Below are 22,403 nucleotides of genomic sequence, written 5' to 3'. Positions count from 1 at the left end.
TTTCTATCACATGACATGATAACTCCTTGCTACTTCCTCAAATAAGCAGACAGATGTAAGGATATTATTGACAGCTGGTATTTGGCAAATTTATTGCTTGAAAATGCCAATAAATATACATATGAGCGGGTGACGTCGCTGTTAACATTTGTTCAGGAAGCGCGCCAACTCATAAGCAGGAGTTGTGGATGACTACTTCTTGAATCCATCCAATTATGGTTTATTAATGGAGGCACAGATGATGTGTAATTTGTGAAAGATACATAAATAATACAAAGCAACATAAAATCCCACAAAATGAGGCGAGGAACACAAAAATTTGCTCACTTAACACCTTAAGGACCAGGCGTGGTAAATATACAGGGCATACATCCTGGGCTTTAATCCCGGCCGATTGCAGGAGCAGAAGCTTTAATCCTGCGCCGTACTTCTATCAAGCAGGAGCAGGTAGGGTCCTCCGCTGTAAGACACAGCTGAGGATCAAGAGGAGAAGTGGTTTTTAACTGCTTTTGCTTTCTCCTCTCCGGGCTACATAGCGGTCAATGAGCGTTATGTAGTGAAGAGTGAAAGCGGAAGTGTTAGTTCAGCAATGCAGCCTGGCATTTACGTGACTGCCGGGTGCCTTTTTTATTACAAAAGAGCTGCAGGGTCCTAGCAGCCCCTGATTAGCTCTGCCATTGACTACTGTCACACGAGGAGGATGTCCCAGCTACAGTGGAAAAGTGTCTGTATTTTCTTTTTTTTTCATTTCACAATGTGAATTACCCCCAGAGGTCTTATATAATGCCAGGGGGGACATAAATGGTAAAAGAATACAGCACGTGCTCTCTCTTTATCAATGTCTGGCTGGACTGTTTAATAAAGGAAAAAATATTTTTTTCCCCCGACGCTGGACTTACTCCATTTTCCTGTGCATCAGTTGTGGTTTCTGGACAGTCCTTGCATGGGAGTAACTGCAGAGGAGCTAGTTTTTGGTTTGTAAAAAAATGGTTACATAGATAAGTAAAAACAAAAAATATTACAGAATAAAAATATATACATAAAAAAGAAAATGACCCACCGTCCACGCCAACCAAAACCATCGCCATATGCGCCCTGTAACTCATTGTACTTTTTTTTAGCGTAAATAATTTTAATAAACAAATTTAAATTAAAAAAAAACTTTTTTTTTCTTTTTAGCGCTGTACCCCTAGGAAAACTAAAAAACGGGGAAAAAAATCAGTGAAAAAGACATTAAAGAATAGCTTTATATGTCACAGAAAAATACACAGGAAAAATAGTTTTGGTAGCTGAAGAAAAAAAAATAGGGCAGTTAAACCACCACATGGGTAAAATCCCTAAAAAGTATCTGGTGCCTTGGGACCACAACACCCTGGTCCTTAAAGTGTTAAAGGGGTTCCAGGCTAATATTAAAGGTATTTTTTTTTCTGTGTCTCTCCTGCCCCAAAATATGCTTGCTTGATATAGTTACCATAGCGCCTGAGCACCATTTTGGCGCTACTGTATCTGAAGGTGATGTCAGGGTCTTCTGGCCCAGTGACCTCTATAAACATGTCACATGGGCTTTTAATGTAGAAGTACCAAGTCTTTTTATGGGACGTCACGAATGATATCCGTGTCGGACCTCTTATTGGCCGCAGTGGTCATGTTGGTAAATAACCATATAACTGCTGCAGACAAAGTATAAACAAACCCCCAGAGGACCGCAGTGGCAGTGGGGCAGCAGTACAGGTAATTTTTTCTTTATTTCCATTTCTTACCCCTCACCACTGCTACCCATGTAGGCAACTAAATAAAATCAAGTGCTAACACTATGTAATATACAGCAAACAGCTAAACTATATACAAGAAGCAGAATGCTGTCAGTGGCTGGAAGTCCCTCCAAGTGGGTTGCACATGGTCAAGCCCAATTATCTCACAACAGATTTTATCTGACGTGCAGACGTGCTGGCCGTGGCTCAGTCCCAAAGTGAATGGAAGCAGGTGGCCATGCATATTTACCACTGCTCCATTCACTTCAATGGGACCCCCAGAGAAAGCAGAGCTGACTATCTTGGGCAATCCCATTGTAGTGAATGGAGCTATAGTGCACATGCGTGGCCACAATTTGCCATTCACTTCAGGACTAAGCCGTGACTGGGGTTTCTGCATAAGAAGTAAAACCCCTTTAAGTTCTACTGAAGCTAGTTTGCCCACATGGCTATGCACAAACCTGCATTCATACAGACAATCCAGTTTCCCTAATCCTATGTACCGTATTTTCCGTGTATAAGACGCACTCCCTACTTTTCCACCCAAAATTAAGAAAACAAAAATTTTAAACATAGAACAGTACATAGTACTGTTCTATGTTTAAATCCCACTATAGGTGTCTGTTATACTCTTGTTATACTCTCCGGCCCGTCCTTTTCCGTGATGCCCGACAGGTCTCTGTAGCTCTTCACAGCAGCCCTGCTGTCTAGCAAGAGGTTGCTGTTTACAGGTTGCTATGGGGACCAAGACCGGCTGGGCAGCGCTGGGAGGAGAGTTTTGGTGAGTAGACTGTGTTTTATGTATGTACTGTATATGTGCTGTGTGTGTGATGTATATGTGTCTGTAGTGTGTAAGGGTGCAGGCATACTTGCATAGCTGCACCACTGCCCTGCTTCTCCATGCCACTGCTCTGCTGCCCTAAGGGCTCTTACACACCTGCGAGCGGTACTTTGCAGCTGACATTCAGGTACGTTTTTCCTGGATAGTTTCCAACGAAAACTTACATCCCATGTATAAGACACGGTGCGATTTTTGAGCGAAATATTTGTCACGTCTTATACACGAAAAAATACGGTATATGTTTGAGCTGCTTGCAAACTTATAATGCAAAAGTCTGAATTTTAATGCAATGTATAGTACAGAGTCCTTTTAAAGGGATTGTCCAAAGATTTAAATGTATTCCCTGTGCACAGGATAGGGGTAAAAGTTTAATTGGTGGGAGTCTTACCACGTAGACCTACACGGACTATGGGAACAAAGGGCCCGTTTTTCCCTGTATGAATGGGGTGGTAACAGAGCATGCTCCATTCATCTCTATGCACTACTGAAAAAAGCCAAAAACTGCACTTGGCTAGCTCTAGCAGTCATACATGCATGCTCAACTGTCACTTCATTCATACAGGAAGACATGGGACCCCATTCTTGTGACTTTTAGGAGTCCCAACAGACGGACCCCAACTGAGCACCCTAGGTAGGGGTTGAGTTTAAATTTTGAGACAATCCCTTTAAGACCCATTTCTAAATGACTGTAATGCTCATTGGCCAATGGAAATGTAAATAAATATAAAAATCATGGTGTGTAAGGATGCCAGGGCTACTAACTACTTGCCATTATTTCCAGTCGCTGTACAATTAGTGGTAAAGGGCGGCTGCGACACACAGTGTACACGTATCCTAAATGTATCCTAGCGATCATCATACAGAGCTAAATGAGCACTAGCGCTCGCAACAAATTGATCCTTGTAAACGACAAAAACAATTCGCAGTGAACAGCAATAATAATAATAGTGGTTGTTTGAAGAATTCTTGTTCCTCTCGCTAGGTGGGGACAGAATGATATTGATACCGGTGATCACCTCATGCAATCAAGCCTACAGTTCTTCATGTTAGAATAGAACCTTAAGAAAAATCGCAGGATGTTCTTGACCAGGCCGAGCTCTTCATTAGAGCTGGTAGGGTGACTGGTGGCCCACTGTTGCTCTGCTTGGTGTCAAAGGACTAAAAGGGAGGACGGTGCATTTTATTTACTGCACATTTAATAAAATCAGAACATCCCAGAAGCTGTAATCAACTCAACAGCAGTGTCCGCAATGGCTGCTTTTATGTGTTTTTTGTCCATGGTCATAAATAAGAATGGGCAGAATGAATGGCTGACCTAGATTTATGGAAAAATAAAATAGGTTTAGGCCAAGGGTATCCAAAGTGCACGGTTCATATTCTGGTCACTGCAGCCCTGCTATAGTTGTTGAGCTTTTTATTATAATTGCCTACTGACCGCAATCTTAAAGGGGTTGCCTGAGCTGTGGGTTTTAACTAAAACGCTTTTCCCATGTAGTAAACTAACAAAAATATACTTGCCTCTCCCTGCTCCCACGGCGCTGCTCTGGGTCTCCCCTGTGATGTCATATTCACAGGCTGCCCCAGGCTGTCTATGGGACGTCCCAAGCGCTGCAGCCAATGACTGAGCTCAGCACTCGATCGTTAGTTACTTTACTGCATGGGAAATGCATTCGATTTCAAATCTAGAACTCTGACAACCCGTTTAAGTAGCTATTAAAGGGGTTGTCCCGTGAAAGCAAGTGGGTCTATACACTTCTGTATGGCCATATTAATGCACTTTGTAATGAACATTGTGCATTAATTATGAGCCATACAGAAGTTATTCACTTACCTGTTCCGTTGCTAGCGTCCTCGTCTCCATGGTGCCGTCTAATTTTCAGCGTCTAATCGCCGGATTAGACGCGCTTGCGCAGTCCGGTCTTCTTCTTTTCTGAATGGGGCCGCTCGTGCCGGAGAGCGGCTCCGTGTAGCTCCGCCCCGTCACGTGCCGATTCCAGCCAATCAGGAGGCTGGAATCTGCAATGGACCGCACAGAAGGCCTGCGGTCCACCGAGGGAGAAGATCCCGGCGGCCATCTTCACCAAGTAAGTAAGAAGTCACCGGAGAGCGGGGATTCAGGTAAGCGCTGTGCGGTTGTTTTTTTTAAGTCCCTGCATCGGGTTTGTCTCGCGCCGAACGGCTGTTGAAAAAAAACAAAAACCGTTTCGGCGCGGGACAACCCCTTTAATTCTATCCCAGTATTTTATAGAGTGTTAGATGGGTACAATGTTGTCGTTTCTTCAGTTTACTGCCAATGTGTTTCCCTTCTGTATGTTGGTAGTAAAAACATTTTGCTGAAAGATGAGCTATTTTTGTAAGATAGTTTTTATACATTAAAGTCAACAGGGAAAAGAACCCCAATTTCAAAAAGTGAAAACTGATTCTTTGATGGAAAATTTATATTCAACTATTCACTATCTTGTAACATTTTAATATTTGCGTTTTCACTCTGCTACAAAAATTCCTTTAAATTCCCATATGCTGAGCATAATGCCTTGGGGTCACAGTCTCGCTTGTCTTTTATTGGACAGACCAAATTCTAATTATGATCCATATGAGTTTATTCCCAGTCAGAGGCTGGACAGACATCTGTCTGGGATAATTTAGGGAATCTCTGCTCATTCAGGGTTTAGAGGTCTAATGGGCGGTGCTATGAGTGATTGACGGTTATCTCTGTATGCACACTCATTCACAGATAGCTGCCAATCACTCATAGCACCACCCACTGGACCTCTAAACCCAGAATGAGATATTGAAATGCCTAAAATACAAGTGATACTGAATATTTTCCCTCAGAACAATATATATATAATAATCTTTTGAATTCCTACTGCTCTATAACATGCTGCCTGCAATATGAGACAGCATATCCAAACTGACAGATTCCCTTTGTATAGCGCATACATATTACATAGATTGTCATCCTTTACATTGGGTCCTGTCCCAACCGGAACTCCTAGTCTAAAATCATCTATCAGAATGTCTTCGGAGTGTGAGAAGAAACCAGATTACCCACACAGACCTAGGGAGAATGAACATACCTACTCCATACAGATTTACCCCTTGATCAACAGGAGAGGAGCCCAGTGCTGCAAGACAACAGTGCTAACCACTGAGCCGCCTTTCCTTTTATTATTCCAAAGCCAACATACATAGAAGTGTGCATTGGACTAAAGTCAATTCCCTGTTCACTAATCAGCCCAAAACTGAATCCACAGTCTCTCTCTTTTTACATATTCCGCCTTTTAGTTCTTCACTTATTAAGAACATTGGTAAGCCATATGTATTGCATATTCCTTAGAATGTGTGTCTTTATGTTACTATGACAACTAAATCCAAATTCCAAAAGACGATCAAATGTAGAGAGTTGAAGAATTGGTCATTGCTTCAATATTGCTTACTTGTTTTAAGGGTTATTTTGCACTCCATATGGCAATATTGCCTTCTAGAATAATAAACTGCAGCTGAGAGACCATGTTACAGGCTGCGGAAGGGAATTCGATGGCCTTTAACAAAATACAGTAATATTAGTTTATGTCCAATATTGGCAAATAGAAATACTAGGCAGAGCCAATATTTTGCTAGGGTGTATTCTTACCGAATACATTCTGAAGATTTTAATACAAACCTGATGCCTTCGGGGAGTGTAATTGCATTTAATACTTGTTACCGTGTGTTAGTCATTATGACTATCCCTTTCGCAAGCTTCCACCTGGCCAAGGATAGGCGCCTTTTCTGAGATTCAAAGGCCCATTCAAGGACGCATATTATCTGCCTTACTATGATTTAGTAATTGTCCCATTGGAATCACTTAGTGCAAATGTTTCCTGTCCAAAGTAAAATGAGGTACCGAGGCTGCGCTCCGTCTGGAAATCCAGTATATCCTCGGGGGATCTGATACTGGATGATGCAGGACTAAGACAAGCGCCCCTAGTTCTTAGTGAGATAGTCCAGACTAAGTGTTGACGGAAGAGACAAAAGCTGCCTCCGACATACAGAAATGGCTCCTAAATGGCATGCGCTACAGGCCAACTGGTATCTTTACACTCACACCTACTCTTTAGTCAGTCGTTCCACTCATCACTCCTCTGGAAATTATTTTCCTGCTTTTATTGCTATTGAAGTGCAGAGAAATAGACCACGAAGAACCTAAGGATACTCCCCGCTCAACATACGTTTAACTGAGCCTTGGAGTGGAACGATTTAGTGTAATAAATAGAACAAGGCTTAAATGTGTTATTCTGCTAAACTCATTAGGACTGTGCCGTATGTTTGCATTTACTAAAGCAGGGAGGTGAAAAAAAGAATGAAATTGATGAAAATAATATCCAAGATGAACGGCGTTGGCAGAGCGCTGTTCTCTATTACACAGTGTAAATCCTGACCTACATATTTATGAAAAAGGAAAGGATTAATGGTTCTCATTGTCATGACGCGAATGGATGTCTTTCTAAGTGGTGGATTAGTTTGTCTGCACAAGAAAAACAAGTGCCAATCACAGACAAGTCTGTAATTGTGCCTGATTGGTCCTCTCTAATGAGAAATGTGAACATAATTAAAATAAGACGCAGACGAGTGTAATGTAATTTATAGGTAACTGTATATGTGTAAATCTGCACCATATAGAGTTTCATTAATATCTGCAAAGTTAATGATTGGACATTTAAATGCTAAGTATTCCAAATATAATTATGCAAATTAAGTATCAATCCTGCAATTACGAAATCCAGTCTAGGCAATCCTCCGTGATCTACATACATCAATAGCACAGATATCTCTCCTGATGCAATGTATCCATATTGTTCAGGCTTTGTAGCTCATGTAGGGTTGATACTACTGTAGCAAACTCTTATGGCCTTTTTACACGGGCAGATAATCGACCTGTGCTACGCATTACTGACCGACAATGGGCAGGTCTGTCAGCGCTCACTACCTCCATGTATAAGACAATAAGACTCTCAATTCACACAGGCTTACACCCTGCTTCCAAGGACCTCGGACCCCTGTAAAAGTCCCCTGCATCGGTAGGGTTCCGACCCTGGTTGTAACCGCTCCCTCAGTCTCAAGGGTTCAGTCCAGCACACAGCACTCCACAGTTTTGTACATCGCTTCTGATGAGATACATCATGGATCCTTATTTTATAATTTTACATTTGTGAATCTGGTGAATGGCTATTTGTAAGGGAAGAGGACATTCCAAAAATATTACTGGCTACTTTCTTTTTATGTGATACGGTAGGAGAAATGTGTATCCATCAAGTATAAGGCCCAATGCACACAGACTGATTTTTGCTGTGGAATTCGCGACCAGACGCCCCCGCTGCAAATTTTACAGCAATGTCCATCCATAGTGTGCAATGTAAAATGATTGTTCCACGCACACGAGTGGAAATCACTTGAGATTTCAGCTCGCGGAGGAAGAATTGTGGCATGCTCTATTTTGATGCGGGACTTGCAAGGACGGCTTCCATTGTAATCAATGGAAGCTGTCCGATCCACGGCAATTTCAAAATATCAATTTTGAAATCACCAATGTGGCAGTCCCTGCAAAGAACATGCGTGCCAGCCGACACATCTACAGCAGATCCGGACAGGTGAGTATGTGTCTCTGGTCGGGCACCGGGTCATATCCCGCTAGTGGAATCTGACCCGGCCATGTGCATGCAGCCTAACATTGCATTAGTGCACACACCCGTAAACATTGCCTGAAGGTTGCAAGTTCAGTCCCCAAATGGTTCAGGTAGCCGACTCAAGGTCGACTCAGCCTTCCATCCATTCCGAGGTCGGTAAAATGAGCACCCAGCTTGGTGGGGGGGTAATAAATAAAAATTACCTGAAAGCGCTGCGTAATAAGTTGGCACTATACAAATAACCAGATTTATTTTTTTTATTTTATTTGATTGCCTGGAAAAATATATAATGTCAGCCTTCACTAAGTTTTTTGCCTTCCTCTGGATCAACAAGGGGGAAGGAGGGGGAAGGAGGGGGTGGAAACATAAGAGATTTTACACCAGCGTACAAAAGCTTGAAATTTTTGTGCATGTGTGGATTTGCACAAAAAACGTGCGACTTTACTCTTTTCTGCACCATCCACCACTTTTGTTATTTTTAAAAGGGAACAGCCTGGACTGAAACATTTATGCATAATTTACACTAGAAAGTGGTGCAAACAATACCATAAATGAACGCCAGATCGGATACGGTGTACATTTCTCCGTAGGCACATAAAGGTGCTGAGATACACCTGAGGGCTCGTTCACATGGGCATATGAGTACAATGCTACGAGTCTCCCAGCGCTGTACTCATGGCAGGTCCTGCGTTCCGCTGGCATGCACAGTGTGACTTTTTTTCAAATCGCCCACTCTGTGCAGAGCCAGGCTCGGTACTAAACGCTGCCCTTTTGTAGGCATTGCAAGGGGGCAGCATTTCAATATAACGCCCTTCAAGGGCTCCGTATGAAACACAAAGATATAGAGCATTTATTTCTCCTGCATTTTATATGGATGTCCCCTCGCAGCTTCAACGCAGGTGTGCATGGAAGAATGAAAGTCTATGGACTTTCATTACCTCCATTCACTGCGTGTAATGCATGCGTAATACGTGTAGGCAATATGCCCATGTGAATGAGCCCTTATACATGTCGAGTTGTGCAAACCACTTTGTGTATTAGGCACACTGTGCGCTGCCATCATGTGAAATGCCAGTCTTAATACAATTTCCCTGTATATTTAGAATAGAAGAGGTTATAGAAGGACAGATGTTTCCCAATATGTAATGGCACGTTTACACGTAAAGATCATTAAAATGCAAGTAATTGCAACAATTTGTTACAAAAACTATCCAGTGTAAAAACCATAAACAATACTTTTTTATGTATGAACAACCAATTTTCACTAACAATGGGATACTTTTATGACTTGTCCTCTGTCTTTTACTACAGAACTGCAGTACATTGCTACATCAATCACAATGTCAAGGGAATGCGACAGTTTAGGAAAATTGGAACATGAAATCAGGTTTTACCCCTGGAAGGCAATCTGTACTAGAACTGTCTGAGATGGCCTCCTTCAAGGAGTTCAGTTTACCGGCTTGTTCTCTTATCACCAGTGTGACTGCACCTATCAGGTAATGTAAACCAACACATTTCTGGGCTTTCATGTGGCCGACATAAAGTGAATGGTGATCAGCTGAAATGTTTGAATTCCAACTGATCTTACATTTATGTTTCATTTAATCATCATGTATCTTAGGAAATACCAGAAAGCCTTATGCCTCATTTACACACAAAGATGACTGCTCTAAATTTGTTCAAAAGATTGTTTGATTGATAGTTTGAGTGATCATTTTGCACAAGCTACTAATGGGCACTAATGCCCATCAGTAGCTTATTAGCTTCATTTGCATGTAAATGAGACTCCCTTCCCTGTATGCAGATAACAGCGGATTGTCTGTTATCCGCATACAGCCCCTTTGTTCTACCACAGGATTGCAGCTGAAAACAATCTTATCAGCGCTACCATAAAGAACACAGCATGTGGTCCCTGCTATCACGAAGTATGCATTTCATGCTCCTATGAAAATTTACGGCACGTGTTCCTGGGCTTTAAACTCAGCCGATAGTAAAAAAAAAAAATACGGTGGGGGCTAAAGACCCTGCTTTTGTAATAAATCCGAAGCATGTCAGCTGTTAGTCAAGCCCTATCACAGGAAAGACTAAGAGTAAAACGTAATAAATTTTATTGAAATTCTATTAAAAACCACACTAAGGGCGGACATGGAACGCACTCCACGCTATGGACGCGCTTACGCGTACAAACCACACCTGACGTGCTGACGTCATGTGTCATCACAACGCGGCGGATGCACAGGTAGATACACCCCTTCCAGTCCACCACAACCCAATGCGTAGGATTGCAACTTTCTTCCTTAAACCCTGAGGTGCGTGCTTACTCACCGGACTGCGGATACCTCCAGTGATCATTTAGTCATCAGATTGGGGCTATAATAAGGTTTGTTTTACTGCACATGGGTCCCATGTTGACAAACATGGAGACACAGGATTGGACTGCGTAATCTGGCCACCGCCCATAGGGCGGAGTATATGACAATAAACGCAAGCCAGATCTAGGTGGCTCTTCATTCCCTAGCCTACCACCGAGGCTATGGGAGCTACTCTCTATTATTTTTCTTAAGCTATTTATTATGCAATAGGGAAACTCCTCTAACTTAAGCCTTAGGGATCTGGCTTCTAGATTGGGCTCTCTCTAAAATTATCTACGCCCCTATACCAAAACGGCTGCAGTTTATGAGTGGGGTGATAGGGGTATTTTCTCTTAAGAAGGAGCCTATCAGTTTGACCTTTTGAATCTGGGTATGAAATCGACATACACCAGAAGCTAGAGGGACTTAGACAACGAATCAAACTACGCTCCTATCTTGAGCTTTGATCGATGTCTACTTTTCATTTCCCTATGCTCAAAAGGAAAACTGGAAGCGCATACTCTGTACAAGACCAACACCTTCTTGATTTTCAATCACATCTAACTAAGTTTTGATACTAGAAGTTAGAGGGTTTCTAATACATGCTCCCCTATCTGAGCTCTGGAGGGTTTCTAATACATGCTCCCCTATCTGAGCTCTGGTAGACATCTACCTTTACTTTTCTAAGCTTTAGAAAAATTGGAAGCGTATACCTTCTATAGGACTAACACCATCTCGATCTAAAATCTAAGTTGATTAAGCTCAAATAATGCATAACACTCTTACATTTGCTCTTAATGCTTAAGTACCATTTCTTCTGAAGATCCACTTACATACAGTGGTGAAACGCGTAGATCTACGTACTGTATAAGAGCTGCATACTGTATAATAAGTAGACCTCTACTAAACTAGAGTACGCTACTGAAAGAGCTACGTACTTTATAAGAGCTGCATACTGTATAATAAGTAGACCTCTACTATATCGGAGTGAGCTACTTAAAGAGCTAGTCTTCCTGCAAATAGTAGTTCCAGAAATTACCTATCAATTGAGCCGTGATAGGTATCACAAACAGGCTCATCCTTAGGTTATATACTGGAGCAGACTTGGTTGAGAAGCATACTGTCTAAAGCCACGATACGAGCAGTATGCGACCATAGAAACAGCCGTCAGAACTAAGGTCCCACCTGTGTTGGTGGGACCCCCCCGAAGATTATCTCCAAACTGTGGGACAGTCATACATCACTAATGACATACCATTAACACCCTCAACGGGTTGGGACTGAATATATATGTGATATCTGTTAGTCTGTCTGAGTTAAATCGGAGGTGCCGCAATCCTGTGAATGCGACACTTATGATCTGTTATATGTTGTGCCCTTAGTGTGGTTTTTAATAGAATTTCAATAAAATTTATTACGTTTTACTCTGTCTTTCCTGAATCAGCTGTTAGTCACAGCTAGTAACCCTGAGGAGAAGGCATGAGGGGTTTTTAACTAGAGATGAGCGAACGTACTCGGTAAGGATGATTTCGCAATCGAGCACCGCGATTTTCGAGTACTTCACTACTCGGGTGAAAAGTACTCGGGTGCGCTGTGGGGCGGGGGGTTGCAGAGGGGAGTGGGGGTAGCAGCGGGGAACAGGGGGGAGCCCTCTCTCTCTCCCTCTCCCCCCCCCCACTCCCCACTCCCCACTGCAACCCCCCGCTCACCCACAGCGCACCCGAGTACTTTTCACCCGAGTAGTGAAGTACTTGAAAATCGCAGTGCTCGATTGCGAAATCGCCCTTACCGAGTACGTTTGCTCATCTCTATTTTTAACCCCTTCTGCTTTCTCCTTTCTTTAGTACACAGTGTTCAATGAGCGCTATGTACTACATCCACTACACGAGTCGGCAGTAGTGTGACCTCCGGGATCCCCTGCTACAGCAGAGCTGCAGGGTTAAAGCAGACCCTGATCAGCTCTGCCAGTGACTATTGTTACTACAGGGGATGTTTTTTCCCTGTAACTGGGGCTCCTATGGATGCCTCACTTACAATGGAAAAGTACCAAAAAAAAGAAAAGAAAAACAAACTTGTGACTGTGCCCCAGAGGTCTTATAGGACATCATGGGGAACATAGATGGTAGAAAAAATTAATTAAATAAATTTATTAAATAAGTAAAACAAAATTGCTGAACAAAATATATATACTGTAGCCACTTAAAGGGTGAAGTTGTGAATGGAGTGTATCTCCCTCCCAGGCTTTTAGTCTGGACAGGGTGGCGGTCCAGTCCACAACTTCACCCTAGCTCTGAGGAAGCTCAGCTGAGGGCACTGACTCCATTACTGGGGCATAAAAGGCTGCAGCTCCCAGGAGTCAGTGTCTAACAGCTTGAGGTGGGACTACAACTTGCCTGGTGGACCTGAGCAACCTGCATGGTGCAGATTTGAATGGACTAGGTCATATGGATCTTTTGTGTGGCTGTACAGCCTGACAGCCTGAGGAAGAAGCCTCGGAACACCTTGTATGGTGCAACTTGCATTTGTGTTTTGTATGGACTTGAGCACCCTACGTGGTGCCTCTGCTACTTTGAAGGACTTTTTCTGTGTTGCTGTGCTGGAAAAATAAAACTGAAGCGAGTTTGATTCCACTTTCTGGTCCTGTGTGTCGCTGCCGCCCCTCCCCTGGAGGACACTGTGTTACAATACATAAAAAAGAAAATGACCCAAAGCTGACGCGAACCAAAACCGTCACCATATGCACTCCGTAATCCAAAACTATACATATTATATATCAAAACGTCCAAAACAAAAAGGAGGAACCCATTCCCATACTTGATTTCAGCATAAATATACTAATTTTAAAAAAAACTATGTTAAAAAATAATTTTTTTAGCTTTTTCCCCCCAATACAACTAAAAACAAAAAAGAGTAGGTATCATTGCAATGTTCTGCACTATTATACAAAGGGCTACTTCGCGAAAATACATTTTTCCATCCCGTGCCTCCCTCAACTAATTGTCTGTCACACTCTGAAGGTCTCCTCTGTGTATTCATGCCCCTTCTTTGTATTGCAGCCCCCTGTCTGATGCTTATCAGAGAGGGGGGCTGCAATGCATGGATGATCAGAGGAAGATTTTCATGTCAATGTAATGTGAGGTTTCCCATGGGAAACACTTGCTGATCCTCTAACATGGCTGTGAAACATGGCATCGAAGCGAAAACTGGGCCCGATATCGCATACGCCCGTGTGTAGGTAGCCTTTAAGTGTATGGTAACATACTGCCATTTGTTTCCATATGTTTTTTATTGACTGCAATGTTTAAAAAAAAAAGGATACGTTTTGTCTGGGACAGAAGAACATAGTAGGCTATGTACTTAAATCTCACAAAAAAAACCAACAAAAAACAAAACACAGGAACAAACACTAGGCTAAATGTAGTCAGACGTATGCATAGTTTGGTTATGTTTAAACAATTATAGCCTATAGATCTGTGAAATGTTAAGTTTTTTGGGGGGAAAAAAGTGTGCAGTTCCTGGATAAACATATACCGGTGTGGACGGCCCATAATCTGGCCAAGGGCAGCCAGTACAAAGAAGTGACTAGCTAATACCTTCAATTTTCTTGCCACCTCCCACTTATTCTATAAGATAGTTTTATGCCCAAAACTGTGGCACTTCTATGAGTTCTTCACTGTCATAAATTCCCAATGGTTTAGGGTTTACTTGAAAACAGTTTTATGTAGCCAATTAGTAATTAATAGACCAATATTTTAATATGCACAGTGATTTAATACTAAAAATCCATTTAATTATTGGATGTAGGTAATGTACCAAATTTAAAGGGAACGGAAACAGACGATGTACTTACTGATTGCAGAAAGTTCTTCCACTGAAGAAAGAGGGTTCCTAAAACATAGCACTATTTGCTTTTTTTTTTGTTTGTTTTAGTGCTGATTATAATCGTCACTACATTACACCGGATGTCTGGGATACATACCCAAAAGAGAGGTTGAAAAACTGTCTATTTGTTATTATTCATTCAGTACTACTCAATATAAGGACTGGAGGGAAGGAGTGGGGGGGTCACTGTATACTACATATATTAGATGCTGGAACATATAAAAATAATTATACATGATCAACTAACACTAGTGACTTAATAAAAATAGACAAAGTAAATATGGGATGCCTTTTTCAATGAAGGATAAAACTACCATACGAATCTCCCATTGAGAATGCAAACAAGGAGATAGTAGAAACAACATTCTATGTTTTGCTCACTTTGTATGTAAATACAGGGGGCAGAGGAAGCAAGTGATGTTGCTGATAAGGGGATTTAACACATTTTCTCTGAACACAACAAAGATGTTCATTTATGGTGAGGATGGGATCAAAGAAAAGAAAGTAAAAGTTTCACTCCAAAACAAAGGGTTTTGTGGATCCATGAAGTCAGACTGTGCATGGTTAGAAAACGTGACAAGTACTTGTGAATATTGTTGATTAACAGCCAAAGTAGACTGATGAATACCTGGACAGATTAATGTACTGCACCTTTAAGACTAGGTTCACACAGGGCAGATTTGCCACGGAAATTCCGTCCGTAATTTCGCTGTGGCAAATCCACCTGCAACCGCTAATCTCGGGATTAGCCAGTCATGTGGATGAGATTTGTCAAAAATCTCGTTCATTCGGGACAGCCAATCCGTAGCAGCAAACCCGGCAGAAGCTGGCGCTGCAGCGTGGATTCCCCGGCCGCAGCATGTCAATTTTTCTTCCTTTTCCGTTGCGGCTACACTCTCCACTATGGGAGCACCAGCCACAACGTAATAGCATGCAGCCAAGCTGCTCCAAAACCCGCGGCTAAGTGCTATGGGTTTTGAAGCAGCGCTTTTCTGGCGGAAATCTCATGTTTTTTTCGCTGCGGCCAAACCGCGAGATTTCCCGCGGGATTCCGCCCTGTGGGAACCCAGCCTACAATGATTAAGGGCTCTCACATGGGCGTTTTTAAATTGCATATTACGCACCTGGGTTTTGCGCTCATAATATGCAGTATCTAACTTTACATTACTTTCAGTGGTGCCTCTCATACACAGTGCACAAATTGCGCGTGCAAAAAAAAAAAAGCTATGTGCTCTAGCGTGGTGCATGTTATTTGCACATACACACCAAGAAAAGATATGGGGATTTGTCGCTACACAGCAGTACGCAATCCATTGTGTACTGCTATGCGCGCTCCGCACGGAAGATCCACTCGCAGGTAATGCTCGAGTTACAGAGCTCTAAATCAAATGAAACCCGAGAGAGAGCAGCAGCACTGGAGGGAAGGCAGATTATTCAGATGAGTAGTGCTGATGTTGTTAGGCTCCTTTTCGACGAGCCAATTCTCGTTTGCATGAGTGAACAAGCGGGTGATGTCAGCGCAAGCTCCATCGTTCTCGTGCAACCTGTTCAGACAGGTGGAAACATTGTTGGCTCGTTCAATGAGAATAGTTCAGTCTTACACATTAGCAAATGTGGAAGACTGAACAAGCGGTTTAAACAGAACGAGAAGTGAACGAGTCAACAATGATTTTTATGCATGCAAAAAATGGACCAGCGAGAAGCGCGCAATTCTCATTCATCGTTCAGTTGTTGGCTCACCTTTAGACTAAATGATTACTGTTCATTTTCGCTTCTTTGAACGATAATCATTCCATCTAAAAACACCCCTTAGGCCATCCAATGCTAACATTTGAGAGGTCTCAGACAACCCCTTTTAACTGGCTAAACTTCCTCCTCTCTCCTCCTTTTCACTGGCAATTGTCAGAAAAGGAAGCGTCCTTAGACGTCACAAGTTTTGCTCATACGCTACGAAGTTCAATCCCAAAGTTTGATGACGTGTCTTAGAACTGCAATTCACCCATCCGGTTAATTACTTTTCTCGCTCTCCTCTGCAACTAGTGCAGTATAGTTATGTTCTTCTTAGGCTTTCAGACCTGCGCACAGTAGTCATGTGTGTCTCACTAGTGATATATACACTCGTTGACAAATAATGTACCAAAGCATTGTTGGAATGGGATGAAACTTTGTGTGTGAATGTAATGATGATACAGTATATGTAATTGGTTACAATAATAGAGTGGAAGGATACTTTTTTGGGGTAAAATTGTACAATTCAAAGGAGGCTCCAGGGGAATCTAGCCGTGTCCGCAGACATGGGGAGAAAAAAACATTTTCTTACCTCTCCGGCTCCAGCGTGGATCTCCTCTTCTTTTTTTTTTTTTTTTTTTAAATCTCCTGCTTTCCCGCAGGTCAACGGCACAGCCACAATGACAGCTGTGGCTGTGCCGGCTTCCATTGACTTCAATGAAAGCTGTCCCTGCAGGATCCGCAGAAAAATGGAGCATGCATCGATTTCTTCCCGTGCGTGCGATCCACATGCTGGGGGGGAAAAAAATCACATCAGCATGCTTTTAGTTGCAATGTGGATGCTAATGCATCCGTATGGACTTCTACAGCTGCGGATTTCTCGTGCAGGAGACACGTGCGGATTTTAGAAAAATTATATTTTTATAAAATTATGTATAAAATTCGGCCGTGGACAGTGGGCCTTAGGCTCCTGAAGCTGGTGTGCCAGTGGGTCCCATAAATGCTCCATCATCGATAACTCTGTCGATCAGGCAGCCCAAGAAAGTGTGGCAATGTGGTGCAGGCATTCCCAGGGAAACCCTTGCTGTGTGTGGATGAACATTATGCTGCTGAACAATGCGTGTTGGAAGCTTGGTCATAAGAGGCAATACATATGGCCGCAGGATTTCCTACATATATTGCCGAGCTATTAGTGTCCTTTGTATCACTACTAGGGGTGACCCAACTGCCATATGTGATGGCTCCCTACATTATCACACCAGCAGTGTGCCACTCCACAGCTAAGGCAGGATTGAAGTGCTCCCCACTAGGCCTCCATACTCCAACACGACTGTCATTGGCTCCCAAACAGAACCTGGATTTGTTGCTAAAGATGATATGGTTCCAGTCCAAAGCAGTCCAGTTTTCTCTTTCACAACATGTAATTGGCATTATGGCAGCAAATATTTCCTTCTGCTAAGCACCTAGAAATAGTTTGGGTAGAAACAGGGTTCTATAATGACGGTAACACCTGTGTCTAGTTGGTGAACAATGAAACTGCTTGTGCTTGTTGGCGGATCAAACTATCCTCTCTACCGGTGGTCTGTCTAAGTCGCCCACAGCCTGTTTCCCTAGTGTGTGTGCCATCACATAACAACTGCTCCCAATACCTCCTAATATCTTAGTTGGAATGGCCCAGATGGTGGGTAATTCCTTGAAATGACCATCCTGCTTCTCTCTTTCCAATGATGCGCCCCCTCTCAAAGTCTGTTAACTGGGCAAAATGTCTTCAAGTGTGTTGTAGAGGCATGTCTAGTGGTCAATGATCTCTCAACAAAAGCCCCACTACACAAAAGTAACCTCAGAGAGCCATTATACGGGGCAAAAAAAACTTTACTTTTGTGCAATTCATTGTGATATCATGTGTAATATGTGTTGTAAATCTGCTAAATTATTTTTACTGCAAGCGTTAGCAATAAGTGTTAAATGACAAATTCATTTCTGGTTCACCTCTATATGAATTGTCCATTTTAATCCATTGCACCATACCATACATCCACAAAGTTTACTAATTATGGGCCACTAAAGCCACAAAACCATAATAAATACGGTAGATTGAAATGAACATTTACATTACTATCAGTAACCTTGCAGATATGAATGATCATCCTATGATCGAAAATACTGAATCCTTTTCATTTCCTACCAACAGAGAACTGGACCTATTGTGCTCGGGCTCTGAACCCACTCTTAGTACATGGCCATATTTACACAATGGAAGAAGTCCAGATTAGGAATTCACCTAAATACTTTCCTTCGAGAGGCTGAGAATTAGGCACATTGTTACTAGATGAAATCTGAATGCAGGATAATAGTTCCCCCCCCCCCCCCCCTCCTGCATAGTAATTACTCTTCTCATTGTGGCCATGTCCTGCAGATAAGAGGCTTGTACCTACTGTTACAAAGCTGTGGAAAGTATGTCTCTGTGTGTAAAAGCTGCTGTCAGGTTGCAGAGATTTGATGATGTGTGAACTAAACGCAGAGGTGTTTTCTTTATTTACATTGGAAATGCTGCGTTCTAGAGTTTCCAGATACCACGCTGTGTTTATCCAATTAGTCCAGAGTTAAGCGGGCTGCAGAAAAAGAGACCGGTCTCATATGCCAATGTTATGGAAACTCGAGAACCCAGTTTGAAGAAATTTGTACTTAAACTGTAAGCTCTTATGCACACCAATTCCCTTTCTTAAATGTTTACTTAAACCAGCGGCATTCCAATCACAGCCAGCTTTTTAATTAATCTATAGGGAGCTGCATAAGTGCTGCCACTTTCCAGCCTACCCACTACATCGTCAAAACCCTACATGGTGTTCTCCAAAAATATAGATTTTTCTGGCCAACCCAATACTACTCTATGTGATGCAAAGCACATTTGTGTCAAAAAGACAGAAGAATTCTATCAGTGATGTCTTTATTGGCTGATCAGAAGAAGTTTATTGCAAACATTCAAAGAACAGAGACTCCTTCTTCATCAGATTCTTGCATCTGTCACTGAGTACAGCCCCCTCGCTCAGGAACCTTTTTTTTGGGCTAGATTCACACAGATGTAGTTGTGCGCGCAAAAGTTACATGTGAAATACGTAGAGACTAGTACCCATTAATTGCAATGGGTTCGTTTGTGTATTTTTCTGCGCATTTTGGTTGTGCGAAAAACAATGCAACATGTTCTACTTATCTCCGCACCAAAGGTCCCCAAGGAAGTCAATAGGGGGTGCACAAATATGCAGGCAATACGCAAGCAGATGCATAAAAAAAATACGCCTGGAACTCATTAGACGAATTAGCCGTTTCAGTCAGTAAATATTTGTTTGCCACATTTAAATGAACATGCTCTGCGGGCTGAAAAAGTACAGTACAATACACAGAAACGCGCGCAAAAGAGCCGTGTTAACTGTGCAAATACACTTACACTCATGTGAAGAGGGCAGAGTGGAGAACCACATGGCCGAGTGCAATATCAGGCTATGAAACTCAGCCCGATATGGCACTCATGCTCGTGCGATGTCCCCATAGATGTGATGTCTGTTTGTGTCAGAAATGCCTCCCATTACTTCAGTTGCGCTGGAGGATCTGCAAGTGTTTTCCAATGCATGATGCGTTCCAAGGGAACGCACAAAGATAGGACATGCCGCTATTTTTCTCGCACAGCGATGCAGGGAAAAAATGCTCATATATGTGACCCCATAAAAAGAATGGGATTCATATTCGTGCGAGATTTATGCGTCTCTTTATTTATGCGGCCTTTCTATTACAAGCAGTTTTTTTTTCCATTTAATTTCCGGGGGTTGAAAATCCCTTTCAAATTAGTTATTCTAATAGTAATATGGTCACCTAATATACCTATGTAGTATTATAGATATAGCATCATAATTAGAGATGAGCTAGCATACTCGCTAAGGACAATTACTCAAGCGAGCATTGTCCTTAGCGAGTACCTGCCCGCTTGGAAGAAAATATTCGGCTGCCGACGCGGGTGAGAGGTGAGTTGCGGCAGTGAGCAGAGGGGAGCGGTGGGGAGAGAGATCTCCCCTCCGTTCCTCTCCGCTCTCCCCCGCCGCTGGCAGACGAATCTTTTCTTCCGAGCGGGCAGGTACTCGCTAAGGACAATGCTCAATCGAGTAATTGTCCTTAGCGAGTATGCTCGTTCATCTCTAATCATAATCCAGCATCTTTACAATAATCTCTGGAGGGGCACTAATTGCTGTATAATGTACATGTAGCACAGCTGATTAAAGTAAAAAATAAAGTTAATTTGTTCAATAGTAACAACCCCTATTTCAGATCCCTGGGTTGACTCTGTGACCGTGTTCATTTAGCATCTTTGACTGTTCATGAATTGGTCTTGCACTGCTCAAAAAATGTTTGGCTGCTGTATTACTATGTTTTAGTCGTCCACTTTTATTTCAGATTTTTGGCCTTAAGTATTATGCAGACGTCCCGGAACACATTTATTTCCACAACTCTGACTTATAAAGAGGCTGCAAAGCTATAATTTTTTGTGGCTTCTGGGAGCTCCAAGTGGTTTAACAACATTGGTCTTCTCTTCTCACGCCTACACAGCCTTGTGTGATTGTAGTAAATCACTTAATGGCCCAGTGTGCGCGTTTATCTAAGCCTAATTGTCCTCCTATCACCTCCCGAGCCATGCCCATCCCACTAATTTGTTCTGTTGCCATTCTGGAAGTATGAGGCAGCTTCATTCTTTCTGTGGGTGTGTAGACAGACAAAGATTCAGTTGTGTCAATGTGTGTAACGCTGCCGCCCACGTCCCACGCACCGCACTTTGTTATTGTACATGTCAAACTGATTTTTTTTTAACAGTGGGGAATAATTTCTAAAAATGCCAGTCGAGGTACCATTTTAGAGCAACGCCACCAAATATGCAATCCTTCAGTGAAGCCATATAACCTTCAGTGATGTTTCCACATGAATGCTGTCATATGGAGCAAAACAACATAATTTTGACTATGTATATTTTTGTAATTGTTGTCCCACTGCCATTTAAAGACCTGTTTGATCTACTGGTTGCAAAAATGCAGAGCAAATGGCCAGAATATGTCCAGTTTAGAGATCTGCCATGATGCCCATTATATGGTGAATGTGAAATGACAAAAAATGTAAACCTAAATAGCAACTACAAACACTCGTAGATGTACATAGAAGCTATATACAGTCAGCTGCCAGTAAATAGAAGCTATATACAGTCAGCTGCCAGTGATAAAGTTCATTGTATAACAAGACTTTTTAGGAGGCGACTATATACATGAAGTTTTTAGAACTAAGTAATAGATGCCACAACACAATGGATTAGGATTCGAACAATGACTGGACAGCTTGTGAGCGTGATATTGTATGTTCATGCAGGGCCCCTCTCCAGGTTTATATGGGCCCTCGGGGGATAGAGTCTCAGTGGGCCCTTTGGCAGTATGTCACGACAAGGTAAGGCTATCTATGGGCGTGGCAATATCCCGCGGCAAATCTTTGCCACGGGAGCCGCCACCTGAGAGCAGGTGAGAGCTGACAGATCTCCACGCTGAGCCTTTCTGACAGGCTCACCGCGGAGAATCGCGGCATGACACGATTTAGATCCCACGAGCAGAGAATCGCTATGATTCTCCACTCATGGACGACGGCCCTGTGCTGTCCATAGCAACGCTATCGAAAGCTTCAGACAGTGTGATCTGCTGTCGATTTACCGCCGGTGAATCATTGCCCATGGACAGGAGCCCTAACACAGTGTGTATTCTACTGTTGCTGCTTTTTATACCTCATTTACTGTATGGTTAAAATAGTATGTTGAATTTATTATATTGGTCGCTACAATTTCAGCTATACCATATATGTGCACATTACTGAAATAATGCATTTTAATACTTAGTACACCAAAGCACTATTGGTAACTCAGTGTGTTATAGAACTTTCTACTATGTCAAACTAAATCTCTTAGTATGACGAGCAATGGTACAAATATGCTGATAGTTGTAGTTTCACAAAATAGAATGCGGTGGACCTTACATGTCATGACAATACTGGTGTGACGTAGCTAGAGACAGATTATGCCATGACACCGAGTGACTCCCACTCACAAGTGACAGAGAACAGGTGACGTTCTCTGGACTCCTTCCTTTTCTTCTCCATCTGCTCC

The 22,403-nt window shown here is 42.4% G+C and overlaps 1 protein-coding gene and 1 long non-coding RNA gene across 5 annotated transcripts in view; one reads left to right on the top strand and one right to left on the bottom strand.

Moving 5' to 3' along the window:
* PARD3B (par-3 family cell polarity regulator beta) overlaps nt 1–22,403 on the bottom strand; it is a 1,131,600-nt gene that overhangs the window by 42,182 nt on the left and 1,067,015 nt on the right. The window lies entirely within an intron of this gene.
* Nucleotides 2,548–22,403, top strand: part of LOC136576619 (uncharacterized) — a 109,800-nt gene continuing 89,944 nt past the window's right edge. The window contains exons 1-2 of the long non-coding RNA XR_010786397.1: nt 2,548–2,719; nt 9,573–9,757. This is a non-coding gene — a long non-coding RNA (uncharacterized lncRNA). The remainder of the gene's footprint in view (nt 2,720–9,572; nt 9,758–22,403) is intronic.

Source organism: Eleutherodactylus coqui, chromosome 8 (genome assembly GCF_035609145.1).
Source record: "Eleutherodactylus coqui strain aEleCoq1 chromosome 8, aEleCoq1.hap1, whole genome shotgun sequence".
Taxonomy (NCBI): domain Eukaryota; kingdom Metazoa; phylum Chordata; class Amphibia; order Anura; family Eleutherodactylidae; genus Eleutherodactylus; species Eleutherodactylus coqui.
Note: the sequence above shows the minus strand (reverse complement) of the source record. Positions and strands in the feature narration are given on the sequence as shown.